Genomic DNA, 21,025 nt, shown 5'->3' on the forward strand with positions numbered 1-21,025 from the left:
AATTCGACACCAGGCCAGATGTTGCTGGAATCTCAGCTGGAAATTCACCAGAGATAAGTGAAAGTAAAGAAAAAATTCATGAGATCTTTTTCTTTGATGTTTGATGATAATGGTAAATATATTAGATATGGCATTATATTGTCATCGGAGTTAGCTTCTAAGACTTTCATTGGGATATTTATTCTAGAATCATTAGTACAATATTTCAATGTTCATGAGACTATTTTAAGTTGTTCTTAAATCAGATCTCTACAAGAATTTTAATCAACAGTGTAACCAGTCATTATGTGTTTGATATATTTTAAGGGAACTTTTAAAAAAGACTTACATGTTCAGTTTTAGCAGAAAGCCCACAATACTCATATAATACTACCCCCAGTGCAGACTTTACTTTACTTTCACGCCGGACTTTATTCACCGTGCCCAGTAACGTTGTTTTGCGCTGCAGCAGTCTGTGCGACAGTGACAGTGAAGTAAAGAAATTGTCCGTTGTGACATTTCTCCCATCATCCAAAAACGGCTCCATCAGTTTCATGACCATGTTCTCTGCCAGCCTCTCTCCCTTCTGACGACTGGGGTCCTTTCCCAAGTAAGGAGATGCACTGCAGACATATTTGGTGTCCAAATCCGTGGCCATCCAGAACTTGATCCCAAATTTGTCTGGCTTGGTTGCAATATACTGTGTGAATGGACAACGAACCTTGGTAGGGAACAGCTGTTCCCTACCAAGCATTTCTTGCAGCTGGCAACAACGGTTGTGCATTCAGTATAGCTGTGACTTCCGCAAGAAATGTGGTCAAAATCTCATGAGTAAGTTGAAGCATTTCTACCAGGCATTTCTGAAAGTTGTAACACAGAGGTTTGGCCTGCCTTGGATCTGAGCAACTCTGAGTGAGCAAATGCAAATGTGCCAGGCCTCAAGGATAATGGGTGGTTTGCACAACAAAAGCTGGAGGAGAAACAAGCTGACGACCTGTGAAAATCTCAGCAGGGGTGCTTAACACCTCGGGACTTGCACCAGAAAATAAAAAAGCCAGTAATTCTAGGGGGTGTTGGGTTTAGGGAAGTTACGCAAATTTGCGCAGGATAGTAAACCTAGTGTTAAGTGACTGGATTTGATTTACTGAAACACACGTGCCAAATACTGATTAGTGCGTTTTTAAACCTTTCTACAATCTAGTGGAACCGCTTCAAAATGTGCCTTTAAACAGTCCTCGATGTGCTATGGGCCATTCTATGGGCTCTCCAGAGAGTAGATGCTATACTCATACTGCAGAAGATCTGGGTCCCTGATGGAGAACAGACTTGTAGGCTGTTTATAAAAACAGTGTTGTCACCGTCATCAACAGACAAGATGGTATAATGGAAATTATCTTGGGGTCACAGATCCTAATCAGGAACTCACTGGACCACAAATGGCAACCAAAACCCACTGTGACACATAATTTCTGACATTCATGCATAGAGCATTTATTTTATAAACATTGTCTTAAATTTATTTATTTATCACTTATTTAAACAAAAACAAATAAAGTTTTGAATATAAATGAGAAAAACCAAAATTGCATCATTTTCTTTGATGTTTCTCTAAATCCATCTGGTGTGCCATTATTGAATCATTAGAAGGTACTGTCCATCTGGTGGGACCAGGACCCCAATACAGCAAGTCTGGACCAGCTCTCTGTTTAAAAAGTCCTAATCCCTGATTCAATAAGTATTACCTAGCAGGCAATACAAAGTTCAGATGGAACCAGGAGGGTGAGGGGGCTATTCAAACTAAAATGGTGTTGTGTCTAGAGCAGGTGAGCAGGACTCAGAAGTGGGACTCGCATCTAAGAATTAGAAGGTTCATTCACAGGTAAAAAGAAACATTACAAGATGCAGTGCAAGGTTAATCCTGAGGATGATCCCGAGGGACATCCAGTCCAAAAGACACGATAACTCTCACTCGTCACACAGGTACGCTGTCTCTCAGCATTCACCGGGGACAGAACACCAAGGCTGACCTGTGCACAGGGGAACAACACAATTACTGCCAGAAGTCACAATGAATACATTTAATTTTGACTGGGATGAGCCGGGGTACATTAACAAGGTGGCTCAACGATCCAGTGATGAATGTCTGTCAACTGCCGCCTTAATAAGGAGTTGTGGGCAGGACCTCAAGGTGAGTCCTGCCCACAACTGTCCCAAACACGGACACACAGAGGGGGGGTGGAGGGAGGGGGGGGCAGAGTACCTACTGGGGAAACTGGGACCATGTCAGATGGATTTTTCGTCGTGTTTTTACCTTTAATGTCTCACAAACGGTTGAGAAGGGAATGTTCACAATTTAGACGTTAATTACAGGAGTAGTCTGAGCTGATGGTAGTTTTGTTCTAATTGTTGAGAGAGGGGTTAAGAAGAGAATGAGCACACCTTGGCCATCAACGTTTTTATCTCTCCTGTGCATGTATAATTCAATAGGAGAGAAAAGACAAGTCCAGTAGTTTTTTAGCTTATGTGTCTTTGAAAGTAGTGATCGAAGAAACCAATTAAAATGTGTAATAAGGCAAGTGGAAAAATATAACAAATAAAATATTTGAATCGTAGAAACATGCAGTGGAAAGATTTGGTCTGAAGAAGAAGATGTCAGTTTGGGTGTGTTTTTATTCATGCAAACATTACTGACTAAAAATTTGCATATTCTTGGTGATCAAAACAAATAGAGGAGTTTAATATGAGACTGGTAGTAAGTCAGTCTACCTGCCAGTTGGTGTATCAGTAATTACTGTGTTTTAATTAATGCTATAATAAATTTAACTTGGATACTTTCTAAAGCCATGAGTGGGAGTCATAATTGGAGCTTCATTGGTAAGTTAAAATATCTTAAATTTTCTTTAAAAAAAGAAACAAAGTTAAAATGAAGATGACGGCATTTATGTACACATCAGTGAGATCATTCAAAAATAATTCAGTTATTTAAATGTTTTTAATGTCTATATGTCAACAGGCATTTCCATCATGTTAACATTAACATCTGGAACACTGGCAGGTAAACTTTTCTTCTACAATCAGAACATTGTGGTCCATATTTGTTAAGTGCAAACTACCACATGTCAGTGACTGAACAAAGAAAATTAAAAAAAATAAATAAATAAATTTGACTTTGAAAAGCACAGCCAATGATAGAGCAAAGTTACATTCGTAATAAAATGAAACTGTCTCAGATGCAGCTGAATAAAAATCTGTATTTTTATGTACAGGCAAATTAATCTGCTGGAAATTGCTGGGGACTCTTTGTGGTCCTGTTGACTGACAAATCTGTTTTCTTGATAAATTTGACAGCTCGGAAGAAATGCATGCTTCATTCATAAAAGGCCTAATAAAAATAAATTAAATAAAAAATGATTTTACCATCAGATCATGGCCAAAACACATAAGTTACTCTGTCACATATGTAACTGTGTGCATCACTTTTTTCACATTTCCATTTCTGTAGGCTTTACAATGCTACAGGGATTTATTGAAGTCAATATGACCTGCATTACAAGTAACAGTGTTACTAACGGCGTTACTTTTTTCAGTAACGAATAATCTAACTAATTACTATTTCTATCATTACAACGCCGTTACCGTTACTAACAAGAAAATGCGGTGCGGTCGCGTTACTATTTTTCAACAAACAGACGGCTGAAGCTGTGTTCAGCTTAACGCATCTTATATCAGTTGCACGGAAGTACCTGTAAGTAATCTGGGCGCTACAATTTAAAAAGCTCCGTGCTCTCCAAACACTTTCTAGCAGACGATCACTTTTTGGCACAACACCTGGAGCTCAGGGGGTAAAACAATCGCATGAGTGCTGCTGTTTGACTGAGGAAGAATAAAGTAGTCATGGTAAGCAAATCACATGACCACTTCAAGATGACATAGAAACAAGGTGATATATACCAGTTTTTAAATTGTGTTGATAGGCCACGTAAAACCAGAGATAAACAATATATACGCGGCGTTTTTTTCCTCAATAGTTTCGTCATGTTTAACGCCTAAGGACAGCGCTAGCAAGCACTCTGTGCTTATGACCAAAAAATAAAAAGATAAAACAAAAAAACAGCCCTTTAATGTTGTTGGAAAAATGTACCATGTCGACCAATCAAAAATGATATGGCAACATGACATTTGGTTGTTTAGGAAGAGGGGGAAGTTTGAGGAGTGAGGGCGAGAGAGAGAGAGAGAGAGAGAGAGAGAGAGTTTTGAGATGTCAGAGATTTGTGACGTTAAGCGTGTTTGGAGTGTGTAGTTAATGTGCTGTCTTTTGTAGTTAGTGTGTAGTGTTGTGGATAGTTTTGTGTTGCGTGTCAGAACAATGAGGCGACTGCTGTCTCCAGGTAGAAACAGCAGTGATACACCTGCTGCTGTCAGACCTGCAGGTATCAGGCTGTGATGTTCTCCTTTATAGTGGACAGAAATTATTTTTTTGGAGTGGCACAAATAATTTGGTGGCATCTTATTGAAGAACAGCTGATTGTTCTGTAAATAGTTTGAAATGGTTATTTAAAAAAGGGTAAAAGGTAAATGGGTGCAAATAACTTTGTTGTTTGCAAAACCTGTGCATATGAATTTAAAATTGACAATTTATATTTGCATTTAAAGTTATGAAATATGATTCATTAAACATGTTTATGGTTGTTACAGTAAAAAATATAACATTCTACTCGGATTTTATGTTTTTTGTCTGATTTTAGATCAATTGTGTTAATACAGTATGTCAAAATGAAAACATGACTGTAAATTCAGACACGTGAGGTTGTGCTGAAAAGAATGATACCAAACAAGGCAAAGTAAATAGTTTTTAAAGGTGAAATTTAGAGGGAAAATCAAAAGTAGTCAAAAATGACCAATTATACCCTGGACCCCAGGGGGTTGAACATGTCTTTTTAAAAGCAACGCAATAGTTACTTTTCAAGTAATTAATTACTTTTAGAATCTTGTAACTCAGTTACCTTTTCGAAGAAGTAACTAGTAACTATAATTTATTACTTTTTCAAAGTAACTTGCCCAACACTGCTTATAATACATAAAAAAGACATTGTGTCTTATACTGTGACACTACCTGTCCCTACTCACTGGACACTGATTTTAGTTGTAACTCAAAAACACAAAACACAAATATTTAATTAGCTTTTCTTATATTTTTGCACATATTCACACATTTTTTTAATCCTCAAACAAATGTTAATATTAAACAAAAATAACCATAGTAAATATAAAAAGTTTTAAACATTTTAAATTTATAAAGAAAAAAAAGTTATCCAAAACTTCCTGAAACTATGTGACTGACCATTCACACAACGGTGAAATTGATAACAACTATTCTTGAAATACATTATTTTGATTTCTATTGTACTATTTAAGTTAGCTTTTTTTCAACGGAGTTAGCAGTTAGTTTGGAGCTATGTTAAGTTAATTAAGCCACACTGGAAGGTTCCTGAGCATGAACGTGTCAAGTTTAGCAAACAAAATGGGCAATACAGCGAGACATAGTAACCAGGTGAACACTCTTTATTCAATCAGGGGATATTTACACATTTTATAATCTAGGGAAAGTTACTGACTCAACTTAAATGAATGAAAATACAGAAATAAACTTTACTTGGCACCAGGGCTGAGCTTAACTAAACACAACAATCTAATTAACATGGGTGACAGACTCACAGGCTGCTGAGTTAACTGGAGGCAAGGAGAAGGCACATTATCACATGACGAACAAATTACTTACTATAAATTGAAAGAGCAAAACTAAACTGGCCTGTTTACTGGCAAATGTGAGAGAGGACTTTGTGTTCTTTTTGGTCAGCAGTGGTTTTCTCCTTGCAGTCTCCCATCGATGGCATTTTTCTTCAGTCTTTTTCTTATTGATGAATCATGAAATCTGACCTTAACAGAAACAAGTGAAACCTGCAGTTCTTTGTATGTCGTTCTGGGTTCTTTTTTGACCTCCAGATGAATGCATAATGTACTCTTGGAGTATTTTCTGTTGGCTAGCCAGGTTCTGGACAGGTTCACCACCTTTCCAAGTTTTTTTTTATTTGTGGATAATGACTCTCACGATGTACTAAAGCCTCAGAAATTACTTTGTAACACTTTCCAGTAGGGGTGGGTTTTAATAATCGATTCATCGATTAAAATCGATTCTGGCTTGGATAACGTGAAATCGATTCATTAAAATCCTGAATCGATTTTTTAATATAAATTTATTTTGCCCGAAATGCCAGAATCTCAGGTGAAACCTCACAAAATTTCAACAACCACCAAACAGCTAAGACAGTAAATGAGAGCAGGTACACGGATTCTGCACAAGGATGTAAACACACAGCGCGAACCCGCGGATCAGAATCAGTGGCCGTTTATCAATGCCCAAGTACGCAAGTACGTACTCGCATTCTCGGTGAGTACGTACCCGCCGAGAACACGAGCACAGACTCGCGATATGTACAATTGGAACACCTGCGTACGTGATGATGTCACAGGTCCGGAGTTTTTACTGCCGTCCCCTCTTAATTTAACTGTGAGTAACATGTTATGAAGCTTAACTGTAATCACAGCCAAACCGGTTTACTCAGGAACAAATAAAACACTGAAATAAACCAAACATTAACATTTAGAAGTGATCTACGTGACTTATATATCATTTTTAACCTCAGTAGTGAAACCTCTATTAATAAAAATAGTGTACATGTACATACGTGTACATACCTTAATAAAAACAAGCAGGTGAGATGTTAGAACGCTTTTATTTCTATTCTAGTGGACACTCAATACTATAGACAGCTGCTGGAGTTTCTTTAACCTGAGTAGTGAGAAGTCCGCGAGCGGGGGGGGGGGGGGGGTTGAAAACGATGTGGCGGGAGTCCGCTGTTGAGTTTTGGACGAAATGCATTCTGGGATATATAGCTGTCCCAAGTCCACACCGATGCATGCTCGATAAAACGGGCGGATCGAGAACACATCCGGGACTTTTTCGCGTTCTCGGCTTGATGCGTACTTCGACTTGGAACAGTACTTGGTCTCCGACTGATGACGTATCACGACTACACGAGAACGCAAGTACGCACAAGTACGCATATTGATAAACGCCCAGTGAGATGTCGCCTTTCTCACCCGACGGGCGCTGCAGCTTTAAGCGGCTGCGCGCGCTCCCGCGGACGGCAATCACTTTTTGGCACAACAACTGCACAGACACGGTCGGGGCTGAAAGCCGACAGCTCCCTGATTCTGATGTTTCGGCAGGTCCACGCTTTGTGTTCACGCCCTTTTTGCGCTGCTTCTAAAGCTGTTAGTTTTATCTCTCTCCAAACAATATTGACCGAACCAGCAGCAAAAGAAGATCCAAACTACGCTTCACATAAACATCGTCATGAAATCACTCTGACTTTTACTGTTTTGCTTCCACCATGATAAAATCACACTTCATGCACAGCTCTCTCTCTCTCTCTGTACTTCAAGAACAGTTTCCCGTCTAAAAATCTGTTTTCTGCATTATTCGCTTGCTTGTTGCGCACAACTCTACTGTTGTTTACAGCGCTGTCGGCCGCTGTTTTTTTTCTTTCGTTTTACATACTTCCGAAAAGAAAACCTAATTTCTGCCGTTCAATACTGAACAAATTTAAACTTTTTAAAATTATGCAAAATGCAAAACGCATGTCTCTAATAAAACCTCTGTAACTTCAGAGGTAATGTTCATATGTTGATTAATGGTTTTCTTTCGTTTTTGATGTACTGCAGAATATTTTTATAAAATCCCAGGCCAGGAAAACCACCTTCATGTTTTTCTGTGTTTTATCTTCAGCTACTTTGACACAAAGGCATCTGATGTGACGCTCACACCTTTGATAAAGTCTTGCTGTGTCAGCTTCCTTTTTGTAGATACAAAAATATGTAAATGTACTGATCTGAATTATAATATTTCTGACTGTCAAAATTTCCCAGATTCAAATTGAATTTAATTTTATCGAATCGAATCGAATTGAATCGAATCGTGGATCGAATCGATTCGGGACCTTGTGAATCAGAAACGAATTGATTCTAGAAATCAGTGACGATACCCAGCCCTACTTTCCAGGCAGCTACATATCAGTGACTCTGTGTCTCATCCCGTCTTGAGTTTCTTTAGAACGTGGCATGATGTGTTGGTTTTTCTTTTAGCCTGCTTTACCTTGTCAGACGGCATCTATTTAAGTGATTACTTGATACAACAGCTTTGATGGTACTGAGCCCTGGGTGGGGGCCATTGACATTAAACTCAGCTTAGTACAGTATAGTTGATCAAAGTTAACTCATGACTGAACAAGGAAGAGCCATTACTTTTAGGCACAGGGCCAGGTAGATTTGGATAGCTTCTTTTCTCCTAATGAATTAATTCTTAGCTAAATAAACTGTTTCTTGTATTTACTCATTATTTTGGTCGATTATTGTATTTTATTTGATGGCATGAAACATGTAACTGAAATCAGAAAGGGCAGAAATACTTTCCCCAGCATTGTATGTTCTTTTAAATGTAAACATTCGGGCTGACATAAGGCAGACATGCAAAGTCTGGTACTGCACACAAATATTTGAGCCATCAACTCAAATTAATTAGTCACTTGTTGTAATAACCTCTTCCACTTTTCATTCAAAATAAATTAGCGCTCCTAGAAGAAACGATGCAAACACATCAGGTGCAAACTAGGAGCTGTTCTTGTGACTCTACATTCAGTGCAATATGCAGTAAATTGCCTGTTGCAAACCTCCACAAATACAAATATAAGAACTCCTAAAATGACACTTGACATGGATTTGTATTTTATTTTATGCTCAATTCCAGAAGAAAATAACAATATTGCCCTCTCTGTTTTGATTAATAGTTACAATTTTTTTCATTTAGGTCAACTTCTTTACAACCTGGCACAGAAAAAAACAGCTGTCCAGTCTTCAACCAGTAGCAGTGTAAGTATTGCTGGTAAGGCAGTCGATGGAAACAGAGATGCAAGCTTTCAAAGAGGCTCTTGCACACTTACCAATGCAGAATCTAATCCCTGGTGGAGGGTAGACCTGGTAAATGTGTATACGATTGGGACTGTAATGATAACCAACAGAGATGAATTCGAAAACAGGCTGGATGGTGCTGAAATCTGGATTGGAAATTCAACAACAATCAGTGACTCTAAAAGCATCAGGTGAAAGAGCTTGATTTATAACCATAAGTCTAGAATCATCATATCAGTAGGACTAATTTATTTTTATTCCTATACTTTTTCTTTTTGAATGTTTCATACACAGGTGTGCCGTCGTCTCTCATATTCCCAGAGGACAAGCATCTTACTTTCCATGTAACTCTGTGAAGGGACGCTATGTTACTGTGTTTCTACCAGGAAGTGCAAAGGTCCTGAGTCTCTGTGAGGTTGAAGTGTACTACGGTAAATACCTTTAATTCTGATGCTGATACATAAGACTGTAATTCAATGAGTCAAAGGACAAATGACGGCTTTCGTGTCAGGGTGTTTTTGATTACTGAAAAAATATAATGATGCTTTAATTCTTTTATTTGTTTTGTTTTTTTTACCAGTAAGGGTTGTCAGAGCCCAACCAAAATAAATTATTGTCTTCTTGGTTTTCCTTCAAGGATACCCATTACCCAATGTGGCACTCAAAGGAGAACCTACCCAGTCATCCACACTCTCTTTTGCCACTGCGTCCAAAGCCATCGATGGCAGACGGAACTCGTTCTACAGCGATGGGTTCTGTAGTCACACAGCTAAAGACGAGACCAACCCCTGGTGGAGGGTGGACCTGCAGCGAAGCTTTACAATCACTGCTGTAAAAGTCACCAACAGAGGAGACTGCTGTGCTGAAAGACTGGATGGAGCTGAGATCAGAATAGGAAACTCACTGGAGAACAATGGAAACAATAATCCCAGGTGATGATGAGAATTTATATCAGTCAACATTCATTAGGATTTTTGTTTCCATCCATCAATTTTCTTCCGCTTATCCGGGGCCAGGTCATGGGGGCAGCAGCCCAAGCAGAGAAGCCCAGACCTCCCTCTCCCCAGCCACCTCCTCCAGCTTGTCAGGGGGAACACCCAGGAGTTCCCAGGCCAGCTGAGAGATATAATCTTTCCAGCGTGTCCTGGGTCTGCCCCGGGGCCTCCTTCCATTGTGACATGCGCTCAGGAGGCATCCTTCTCAGATGCCCGAACCACCTCAACTGACTCCTTTCGATGTGAAGGAGCAGCGGCTCTACTCTGAGCCCCTCCCGAATGGCCGAACTTCTCACCCTATCTCTAAGGGAGAGGCAAGCCACCTTTCGGAGGAAGCCCATTTCAGCCGCTTGTATCCGCGATCTCGTTCTTTCGGTCAGTACTCACAGCTCGTGACCATAGGTGAGGGTAGGGACGTGGATCCACCAGTAAAGTTTCACTTTGACGCTCAGCTCTCTCTACACCATGACAGACCGGTACAGTGTCCACATCACTGCGGCCGCAGCACCAATCCATCTGTTGATCTCCCGCTCCCTTGTCCTGTCACTCGTGAACAAGACCCCGGGATACTTAAACTCCTCCATTTTTGTTTCTTTGTTTGTTTTATCTTAGAATAATAACCATGTAGAGGAGCTTAAATGTGCAAAAGTGTGGGCTTGAGATGTCACTCACGGAGTCCCAGGACCCAATAGTGAGAGGCACTAATCCCACTCTAGCAACAGGGAGGAAGTGGACACTACACACTAACTACACATGACAACACATTAACTACACACTGCAAACACACTAAACGTCACAAATGTCTCACATCTCAAAATTCACTCTCTCTCTCTTTTTCTGCTGTCTTTCTTTCTCTCTCTCTCTCTCTTTCTTGCCGTCACTCCTAAAACTTCCCCCTCTTCCTAATCATATCATTTTTGATTGGTTGACATGGTACATTTTTCCACCAAAACAAACGGGCTGGTTTTTTTTTTTGCTCATAAGCAGAGAGTGCTTGCTAGCGCTGTCCTTAGACAGTAAACGTGACGAAACTATTGAGGAAAAAACGCTGCATATATATTGTTTATCTCTGGTTTTACGTGGCCTATCGACACAATTTAAAAACTGGTATATATCACCTTGTTGCTTTGTCATCTTGGAGTGGTCATGTGATTGACTTACCACGACTACTTTATTCTTCCTCAGCCAAACAGCAGCACTCATGCGATTGTTTTCCCCCTTAGCTCCAGGTGTTGTGCCAAAAAGTGATCGTCTCCCAGAAAGTGATTGCCGCCCGCGGGAGCGCACGTAGCTGCTTAAAGCTGTAGCGCCCAGATTACTTACAGCTACTTCCGTGCAACTGACAATATAAGAATATAACAATATAAGATGCATTAAGCTGAACACAGCTTCAACTGTCTGTTTGTTGAAAAATAGTAACGCGACCGCACCACATTTTCTTGTTAGTAACAGTAACGGTGTTGTAACGATAGGAACAGTAATTAGTTAGATTACTCGTTACTGAAAAAAGTAACGCCGTTAGTAATGCCGTTACTTGTAAAGCCGTTATTCCCATCACTGCTCAGGGCCTCCTGGGGGCCGTGCAGTTAACCTCATGGTAGTGAAACCTAAAGAAAGAATGAAAGAGAAAAAAAGAAAAGGAAAAATGTTCCGCTCTTCTCCCCTCTGCTCTTTTTCCCTTTTCTGGGAGGCAGTAAGGAGGTAGAGCGTACAGCCCGATTCGGCGGGGAGGTGTGGGATGCCAGATCAGGCGCCTCCCTTCCATCTCTCCTCTCTGCTCTCGCCTATATTGTCTCTTTTGTCTTACTTCTCTCTATCACCTTTTCTATCCCTTTGAAGAAGTGACACTCCATAAATATTAAAGAGGTAAGAATTATTTCTCAGTTGTAGCGAATTGATAGAAGAAAATAAACTGTAAATAACAATTTAACATAAACCAGTGACACACTCTGGGGCCTGATCAACCCTGGCAGGGCTTCCTTGGATGAGGGTGTCTAGTGATAATGGCCGAAACACCTGATGAATTTAAGGTCCACTACTGACTATGTGTCCCAAATTTTTAATATGATAATCTAGATCAGATCTCTAATCCCTAAACCTAACCAAGGAAGAAAAGATGGCAGATTAGCCTGGGTAAAAGACCAAAACACCCTGTGAAGTTCAGGCACACAGCTGGCAAAGTTTCTGGGCTGCATTTCCTCATAACAGCCATCTCTCAAAATTTTCTCCATTTGAAGCAATGCATGATCAGGGACTGTAACATCTAGTCCTTTTACTGAATTAAAATTAAAACAAACAAATAAATGTTTCAGAGATTAGAGTCTACATATTATCCACCACATGCTGATTATTGCTCTTCTAGTTCAGGACTCCATGTTACCTCCTTAAAAGGAACTCCACAATACTAACATAATACTGCCCCCACACTTTCTGCTGTCAGGTGTGCTTCCATCTCACATATCAATGCGGGTAAAACCTACACATTCCAGTGTGATGGAGGCAGCATGGAGGGTCGCTTTGTGAACGTGTTTCTTCCTGGACAGAAGAAGACTCTCACTTTGTGTGAAGTGGAGGTGTATGCTGCCCCAGCAGGTAGAGCTTTAAGTGACTGGATCTGATTTACTGAAACACATCTGCTTGATACTGATTCATACTTGTTTGTTCTTTTCAACACTTTAGTGGAGCCGCTTCAAAATGTGGCCTTAAACAGAGAAACAGTACAGTCATCGACTTGGTATGGGCCAGTGTTTGGGCCTTCAAAAGGTGTCGATGGATGCAGAAATGGAGACTTGTGGCAAAAATGCAGTACTCATACTGCAGAAGATCTGGGTCCCTGGTGGAGAGTAGACTTGTTGGCGGTCTATAAAGTCAGTGCTGTCACCATCATCAACAGACAGGATGATTTTATAGAAAGGATTCTTGGGGCACAGATCCTGATTGGGAACTCGCTTGAGCAAAATGGCAACCAAAACCCCAGGTGAGACATGATTTCTGATAAATGTAACATTTCTCCATAAACATTAATTTAAATAGTTTTTCTTTATTTAAATAACAACAAACTAATGTTTGAACATAGATTAGACATCAAAACCATCATTTCCTTTGTTTTTTCTCTAAATCCATCACTTGTGGCATGATCAAATCATTAGATGGTACACCAACATACACATTCCAGTGTAATGAAATGGAAGGTCGCTACATTAATGTGATCATACCAGGCATTAAGAGATATATGACCCTGTGTGAAGTGGAGGTGTTTGCTTCTCTATGTGGTAGGGTCTTGGGATGTTATTTCTGAAAGTTCTTTGGTGGTTGTCTCTGCTTAAATTATGGTAACATTTTTACTATTGTTTTCCTTTTTTCCCTCATATTTACCCTTTGCTGACTTTTTAGCTTTCAGTGGCCAATTTTACTACAGAATATTGCAGTTTAACATGTTAAATAAAAGGAAAACAATAACAACCAAACATGGTTTAAACACACAGAATCCTAATAAAAATACTTCCCTGCAGTGCCAGACGTTGTCATTCCTCCACCTCCTCCCACACCTCCTCCGCCTGTGAGTTTGCAGCTTGGTGGCAGGAACATGACGGTGGTGGGAGAGAGGCTCTGCTGGTCTGATGCTCTGATGTACTGTAGACGTTATTACTGGGACCTGCTCAGCCTTCACAGCCAACAGGAGCAAAGCGAGTTGGAGCAGCTGCTGGGCCTCATTCCTTTCTCCCTCACAGACCACGTCTGGCTGGGACTGCGCAGGTACAGAAAGCTATAGATACATTTAGTTGATGTACATCACAGATTAAGGAATGAGCAGAACATAATATAAATGAGAGGGTGCAGCTCTCCAATCACACGTGTAATGGAAAAATCTATTAAAGAACTAGAAATTAATGTCAAATTACCTCAAAGAAATAGAAGAAACAACCAAAATAAATGACAAAATTGCAACAAGAAAAGCCAGAAAGAAATGTGAACAATGTATAAAGAAAATGAAAATAACTACCAATGGTTCAAGGAAGAAATTATCTCTGATAACAATTAAAATTTTATTATATAGCACCAAATCACAACAACAGTTGCCTCAAAGCGCTTTTTATTGTAAAGTAGACCCTACAATAATACGTACAAAGAAAAACCCAACAATCATATGACCCCCTATGAGCAAGCACTTTGGCGACAGTGGGAGGGAAAAACTCCCTTTTAACAGGAAGAAACCTCCGGCAGAACCAGGCTGAGGGAGGGGCGGGGCCATCTGCTGCGACAGGTTGGGGAGAGAGAAGGAAAACAGGATGAAAGACATGCTGTGGAAGAGAGACAGAGATTAATAATAATAATAATAATAATAATAATAATAATAACAATAATGTATACTTTATTGACTTCACTCAGTGAAGCAGTAATAACAAGTGTGATTCAATGCAGAGAGGTCTATTAACACTTAGTGAGTGAGAAAGGTGACTGAAGAAGAAAAACTCAATGCATCATGGGAATCCCCCAGCAGCCTACGTCTATTACAGCATAACTAAAGGAGGATTCAGGGTCACCTGATCCAGCCCTAACTATATAATTTAGCAAAAAGGAAAGTTTTAAGTCTAATCTTGAAAGTAGAGATAGTGTCTGTCTCCTGAATCCAAACTGGAAGCTGGTTCCACAGAAGAGGGGCCTGAAAACTGAAGGCTCTTCCTCCCATTCTACTTTTAAATGATCTAGGAACAACAAGTAGGCCTGCAGTACGAGAGCGAAGTGCTCTAATGGGGCGATATGGAACTGCAAATCTATAAGTCAGATGCTTTGTGTTGTTGTGTTTTCTCATTTGCACTGCTGCCTTTCCCAGACAACAGCAAACCTGCTCTAACATAAGGGTGGCAGTTATTTAATCCACATTATTTAATCCACAAGAATTTGGAAATCAAATCAAATACAAATCAAAATTTATTTCTATAGCACATAATAATACACCAAAGTTGCCCAAAGTTCTTCACAGTTGGTCAGAGCAATAGCATAAGACAGAATAAAATGAAACAGTTAAAAGGAGCAGGAAACAATATGAACAATATGGGTAAAAAAAAACATAACTAGCCAGCCAAACTAGTATGTTACCAGCCAAGTAACATACTAGTTTGAATCAAAAGCCAGACTAAAATGATACGTTTTAAGACGCAATTTAAAAGACTGGATGGACTCGGAGGAACGAATATAAGGAGGGTGTTAGGGTACCTGGGTTGTTGACCCATTGGTTTCAGTTTTGTACCTTTTTATTTGTGTTCTTATCTTAGTTTGTTTTTGTGAAGGTTTTGGTTTCTGTTTTGCACTTCTATTTTTTCCCCAGTTCTTCTTGGTGTGTGATTATGTGGTTCTCAAGTTTTGGTTTCCTTACTCCCTCTATTCTGTGTCCAGCCAGTGTCTGTGTCTGCCCTAGTCCCACGTCTCTGTTCCCTCTGTTGCAGTGCCTGTTTGTGAGTCTGTGTCTGTAAATTCAGTCTGTGTTTCCTGTTTTACTTTGAAAGTCCGTGTTAATGTGTCTGGTTTTGCTTCCTTTCCTGATTGCTCCCTCTGTGTATTTAAGCCCCATGTTTCTCTGTGTCTGTGTTGCGATCTACCCTCATCTTGCTGTGTGTTCTGTCTGTCCGTGTAAGTTTATTTTGGCTTCTCAGTTTTGTTACTTTTTTGAGTTCACGTTTTGCCTCCGAGTGTCTGCACTTTGGGTCCTCCATATCGCCACTCCTGCTTGCACACAGCATTCACATGACAGAGGGAGGTTATTCCATAGTCTGGTAGATACGACAGGAAAGAAAAGAAAGAAATTTCAATTTATTTTGTTCACTTAAGCAAAAATGATAAAATTCCATCATTTTTGTAGTGAAATTCTGCTGCTTCTTTTTTTCTCTCTCTTGGGACTTAAAAGTTATACCGGAAAGGCCAGCCTTGAGCTTGCAGAATCAGTCAACAGAATGCTTTTAGTGTCTTCCTGACCGTACAAATTAGTAATATATGTTGTTATTTTAAAGATAATTATCAATCATGTAGCTTTTGTGAAACTAAATGTAAACAGGTGCTGCCTATTCTACATCAATTGCAGTTTTTCCGTTCAGTTTAAATCTGTTCAGATATTTTTCTCTGTCTAACAGATCCCTCAGAGGAGACGAGTGGTTCTGGATGTCCGGATATTCCATGAATTTCTTAAATTGGCCACAAGATTTTGTTCCCGACAGCTACTCCAGCACCTGTGGAGGCGTGACCAGCACGGATCACTTCCTCTGGCTGGACCAGCCCTGTGAGGAGAACCTCAACTTCATCTGCCAATCAGGTTTTACTTACACCATGTTAAGGCTTGTGTGCAATTATTATGCATTACTTTGATTTAACTGTAGCTCATGTTCTTTCAGGTGCTGATGATGGCGTGCAGAGAGTTTATTTCTCCAGCACCAAGGATCCAACAAGTCCATAGTAAAGGAGATGACACAGTATAAACTGTGATGCATAGTTTTGTTTGTTAGAAATAGTTACGACTTTAAATTCTGGCAAAAATTCGGTAACTGCATAAAACACTGTTTATCTTTTTCATATGACAACACACTAAGCTGAAGTCATGTATAAATAATTTCTGTCTAAATTTTTGCTGTCTGGTTTGTAGTATTGCTTATGGGAATTATTATAATTATATTTATAAAAAGCAGGTGAGCTTATTCCTTTGCATTATATATAGCAATAAATTCCTGCAATAACTAGGTCTAAAGTTATAGTATAGTACACTACAGTATCTGTAGTATAGACCAAAGTAATAATGGATTGGATTTATATAGCACTTTTCAAGGCACCCAAAGGACTTTGCAATATCACTTCATTCACTCTCACATTCACACACTGGTGGAGGCAAGCTACAGTTGTAGCCACAGCTGTCCAGGGGTAGACTGACAGAAGCGAAGCTGCCATATCGCGCCATCGGCCCCTCTGGCCAACACCAGTAGGCGGTAGGGTAAAGTGTCTTGCCCAAGGACACAACAACCAGGACAGAGAGCCCAGGGCTCGAACCGGCGACCATCCGGTTACAGATGTGCTTCCCAACCCCCTAAACCACGGTCACAAAGTGATGAACTCAGTCTTATTTTCTCTTCTATAATCACCTGGGTTGGAAAAAAGTTTAAAGAGTTGTTGTGTTGTGTGATAAAGATTAGTTTGTGACAAAATGTAATGTGGATGTGTTTTTTTTTAATAATGATAAGATGGATTTAATGGACAGATGGATGATTTTTTTATATATACACATCAAAATAAGGACAAATAATTACTATAAATCAAATCAATTTACAGTTCTAACAAGATGCTGAAAGGTTTAAATAAATAACATCAACTTACATCACTAATCCATCCCCATCTTGGTTCTTGTCTGCAGTGGTAACAATACAGTGATCTATTAAAACACAATGAATATACATTGCAATATTCATGAAATATCGCTTTACATTGAGTGGCAAAAAGTAAAAAAAAAAAAGAAAAGTTAATTGAAGTCTTCCAAATGCAGAAGTCTCAGTCTGATGGTAAGAAGGTAAAGAGCCTTCCAGGCCTAAAGATGTATAGACTCCTGGGCGAGTCCAACAGATATAGGATATGATGTATTATGGTTGTAGAAAGGTTTTAAAACTATTGATCTGAACCTTTTTGTTTGTTTGTGGAAGAAAAACAAATAAAGGAGTCCCGTATGTGATTGGTGATCCTCATAAGAAAACTACAGAAGTAACAAGAAAGTCTGCCTGTCATTTAACGTGTATCACTAATCACTGTGTTTTATTTAATATCATAAATATTTCACTAGCTGGGCCCACGTCCTCAGCGTTTTTTAGTAGATAAAGGCAAATGGCTTAAACATGGACTGAGCTGTGGTTTGTAGAAGACATCGGAGGGGACTGGCGGCGGCTCCTGGGCCAGGAAGATCCCCATGTACTAGTGAGAAGTGAAGAAGCAAAAGAACTGAAAAGGGGAGGGACGGTGGGGCATGGAAACGAGAATGAACAGCTTGTAGAACCGGAAGGGGCGTGTTTGGAGGCAAATATATTAAAGTGTGGCCAGAGGGGACAGACGCAGTGCTCCAGGACAGATTTAAAAACACAGACTGGAATATGTTCACCCACACAGACCTGGACCAGTACGCCTCATCTGTACTGGATTACATCACCAAAACCACAGACAGTGTCACCACCCAGAAACGGATCACCATGTACCCCAACCAGAAGCTTGGATGAACCGGGATGTTCGTCTCCTCCTGAAGGCCCGCAACACCGCCTTTAGGTCAGGAGATGCACACACCTACAGTACAGCCAGGGCTAATCTAAAGAGGAGCATCAAAAAAGCCAAACACCATTACAAAAAGAAGGTAGAAGAACACTTCTCCAACTCCAACCCCCGACGCATGTGGCAAGGACTCCAGACCATTACAGACTACAGGACCACCAAACCCTCCCCCGCACCCTCTGATGTCTCCTTCCTCAACGAGCTCAACAACTTTTATGCTCGTTTTGAGCGAGGGAACCCCCCAACCACAACCAAAACAGACATGACGCCAGACCACCAACCTCTGACTCTCTCCCCCACCGATGTAGGAGCGGTGCTGAGCAGGATCAATGTCCACAAGGCTGCAGGTCCTGATGGCATCCCTGGGCGTGTTCGCAGAGCGTGTTCTGGGGAGCTTGCAGGAGTCCTCACAGACATATTCAATCTGTCCTTGGCCCACGCTGTGGTACCGGCCTGCTTCAAATCCACCTCCATCGTCCCGATACCCAAAAACTCCAACCCATCTAGCCTCAATGACTACCGCCCAGTAGCACTCACCCCCATCATCACTAAGTGCTTAGAGCAGCTGGTCCTAGCACACTTCAAATCCTGTCTCCCCCCCACCCTGGACCCCCACCAATTCGCATACCGCCACAACAGGAGCACAGAGGATGCAGTCTCCATCGCACTGCACTCTGTCCTCTCACACCTGGACAACAACAACACCTATGAAACGCTTGATTGTTCGATGATCACGCTTCAGAAGCTTTGCAATTTTAAGACTGCTGCATCCCTCTGCAAGATATCTCACTATTTTTGACTTTTCTGAGCCTGTCAAGTCCTTCTTTTGACCCATTTTGCCAAAGGAAAGGAAGTTGCCTAATAATTATGCACACCTGATATAGGGTGTTGATGTCATTAGACCACACCCCTTCTCATTACAGAGATGCACATCACCTAATATGCTTAATTGGTAGTAGGCTTTCGAGCCTATACAGCTTGGAGTAAGACAACATGCATGAAGAGGATGATGTGGACAAAATACTCATTTGCCTAATAATTCTGCACTCCCTGTATTGTAATATATCTATATCATGGCTAAAGCACTTCTGGATGGATGCAAACTGCATTTCGTTGCCCTGTACCTGTGACATGTGCAATGACAATAAAGTTGAATTCTATTCTATTCTAAATATGAGTATTGGGCACTTCACTGGCATGTGAAAAATGTCTTGTATTTAATGATGTAATTTTTATAACAATAATAAGAATAATCGTCATCGTAATAATAGTACGGCTCAGTGGCTAGCACTGCTGCATCACAACAAGAAGTTTCTGGGTTCTAAACTTAGGTGGAGCCCTTCTTTGTGGAGTTTGCATGTTCTTTATCCCATAAATGAAGATAGGAAAGTAAACAGCAGTGACATTTGTAGGGTTACTGAAGTGGGGCTAGCTGGTATATAACAATGTGCTACGTGATCGCTAGCGCGACAAAGCTATGTTAGCATAACATAAACAGTAAAGCTGGAGGACGAACGCTAACGGAGGACTTTTTTCCACTCGATAAAAGTTAATGTGAGGGTTCCCAATGGTTAGGGGCAAATGCAATCGCATGGCAGGATGCTGTAAACGGACCAAACGTCAGTCAGGAGAACCACCGAGATAATCCATCCACAATACGAGGTTAGTCATTAATATACTGCTGCATGGGCTGGGCTGTAGTTACATCGTAAGGGTTTAAAAACTGAGCTTTAAAATGATTAGCAGTAATAAAAACCGAGAGAAGCCGACAGTGATCGCTGACTGTTTTTAGGGGCTTGTTGAGATTAAATAGAACAAGATACAAAGCTTTAATACATGTTAAAAACACAACAGCCTTATTAAATGCAGACTACTTTGGGCCCGGAAGCAGAATTTGTCACGTCATCACTTAAAGACCGGATTCGCCTGTTCTTACACAGGTTTCTTTCAGGACTTCCAGTTTCTCCTGGAGCTGAAAACATGCTTGATTGCTGCCTATGTCAGCCCAGCACACTTTTACCTCAATCTAAAGAGTTTACTACCTCATTAAATAAATGGAAAATAAAGGAATAATAAAATTGATGCAGAACAAAGCAGAATTCGAAACCAGGCCAGATGTTGCTGGAATCTCAGCTGGAAATTCACCAGAGATAAGTGAAAGTAAAGAAAAAAATCATGAGATCTTTTTCTTTGATGTTTGATGATAATGATGAATATATTGGATATGGTGTTATATTATCATTGGAGGGTATAAGATAGCTTCTAAAGCTTTCATTGTGAAATTTATTCTAGTATCATTAGTACAATATTTCAAATTGTATGAGACTGATCTCTACAAGAATTTTAACCAACAGTGTAACCAGTCATTACGTCTTCAATATATTTTAAGGGAACCTTTAAAAAAGACTTACATGTTCAGTTTTAGCAGAAAGCCCACAATACTCATATAATACTACCCCCAGTGCTGTCAGGTGTGCGTCCATCTTACATGTCAAAGCATATTTTGGGCCACTTTTTGAACTTGCTCCTTCCTGGACAGAGGTGTGAAGTGGAGGTTTATGCTGCCCCACCTGGTAGAGCTTTAAGTGATTACTTGATACAACAGCTTTGATGGTACTGAGGCCTGGGTGGGGGCCATTGACATTAAACTCAGCTTAGTACAGTATAGTTGATCAAAGTTAACTCATGACTGAACAAGGGAGAGCCATTACTTTTAGGCACAGGGCCAGGTAGAT

The 21,025-nt window shown here is 40.3% G+C and overlaps 1 protein-coding gene across 1 annotated transcript in view; it reads left to right on the forward strand.

Annotated features, from left to right (window-relative positions):
• Positions 1–16,882, forward strand: part of LOC100706953 (uncharacterized) — a 27,196-nt gene extending 10,314 nt beyond the window's left edge. Inside the window, exons 1-10 of the transcript XR_003219500.1 lie at positions 7,040–7,086; positions 8,906–8,967; positions 9,135–9,197; positions 9,301–9,437; positions 9,644–9,938; positions 12,442–12,593; positions 12,681–12,978; positions 13,514–13,757; positions 16,130–16,308; positions 16,388–16,882. The gene's annotated coding sequence lies outside the window, so the exon portion shown is untranslated. Of the gene's footprint in view, positions 7,087–8,905; positions 8,968–9,134; positions 9,198–9,300; positions 9,438–9,643; positions 9,939–12,441; positions 12,594–12,680; positions 12,979–13,513; positions 13,758–16,129; positions 16,309–16,387 lie in introns of the transcript that reaches the window.
• The last annotated feature ends 4,143 nt before the right edge of the window (positions 16,883–21,025 follow it).

The sequence above is a fragment of the Oreochromis niloticus genome, linkage group LG3 (assembly GCF_001858045.2).
Source record: "Oreochromis niloticus isolate F11D_XX linkage group LG3, O_niloticus_UMD_NMBU, whole genome shotgun sequence".
Lineage (NCBI taxonomy): Eukaryota > Metazoa > Chordata > Actinopteri > Cichliformes > Cichlidae > Oreochromis > Oreochromis niloticus.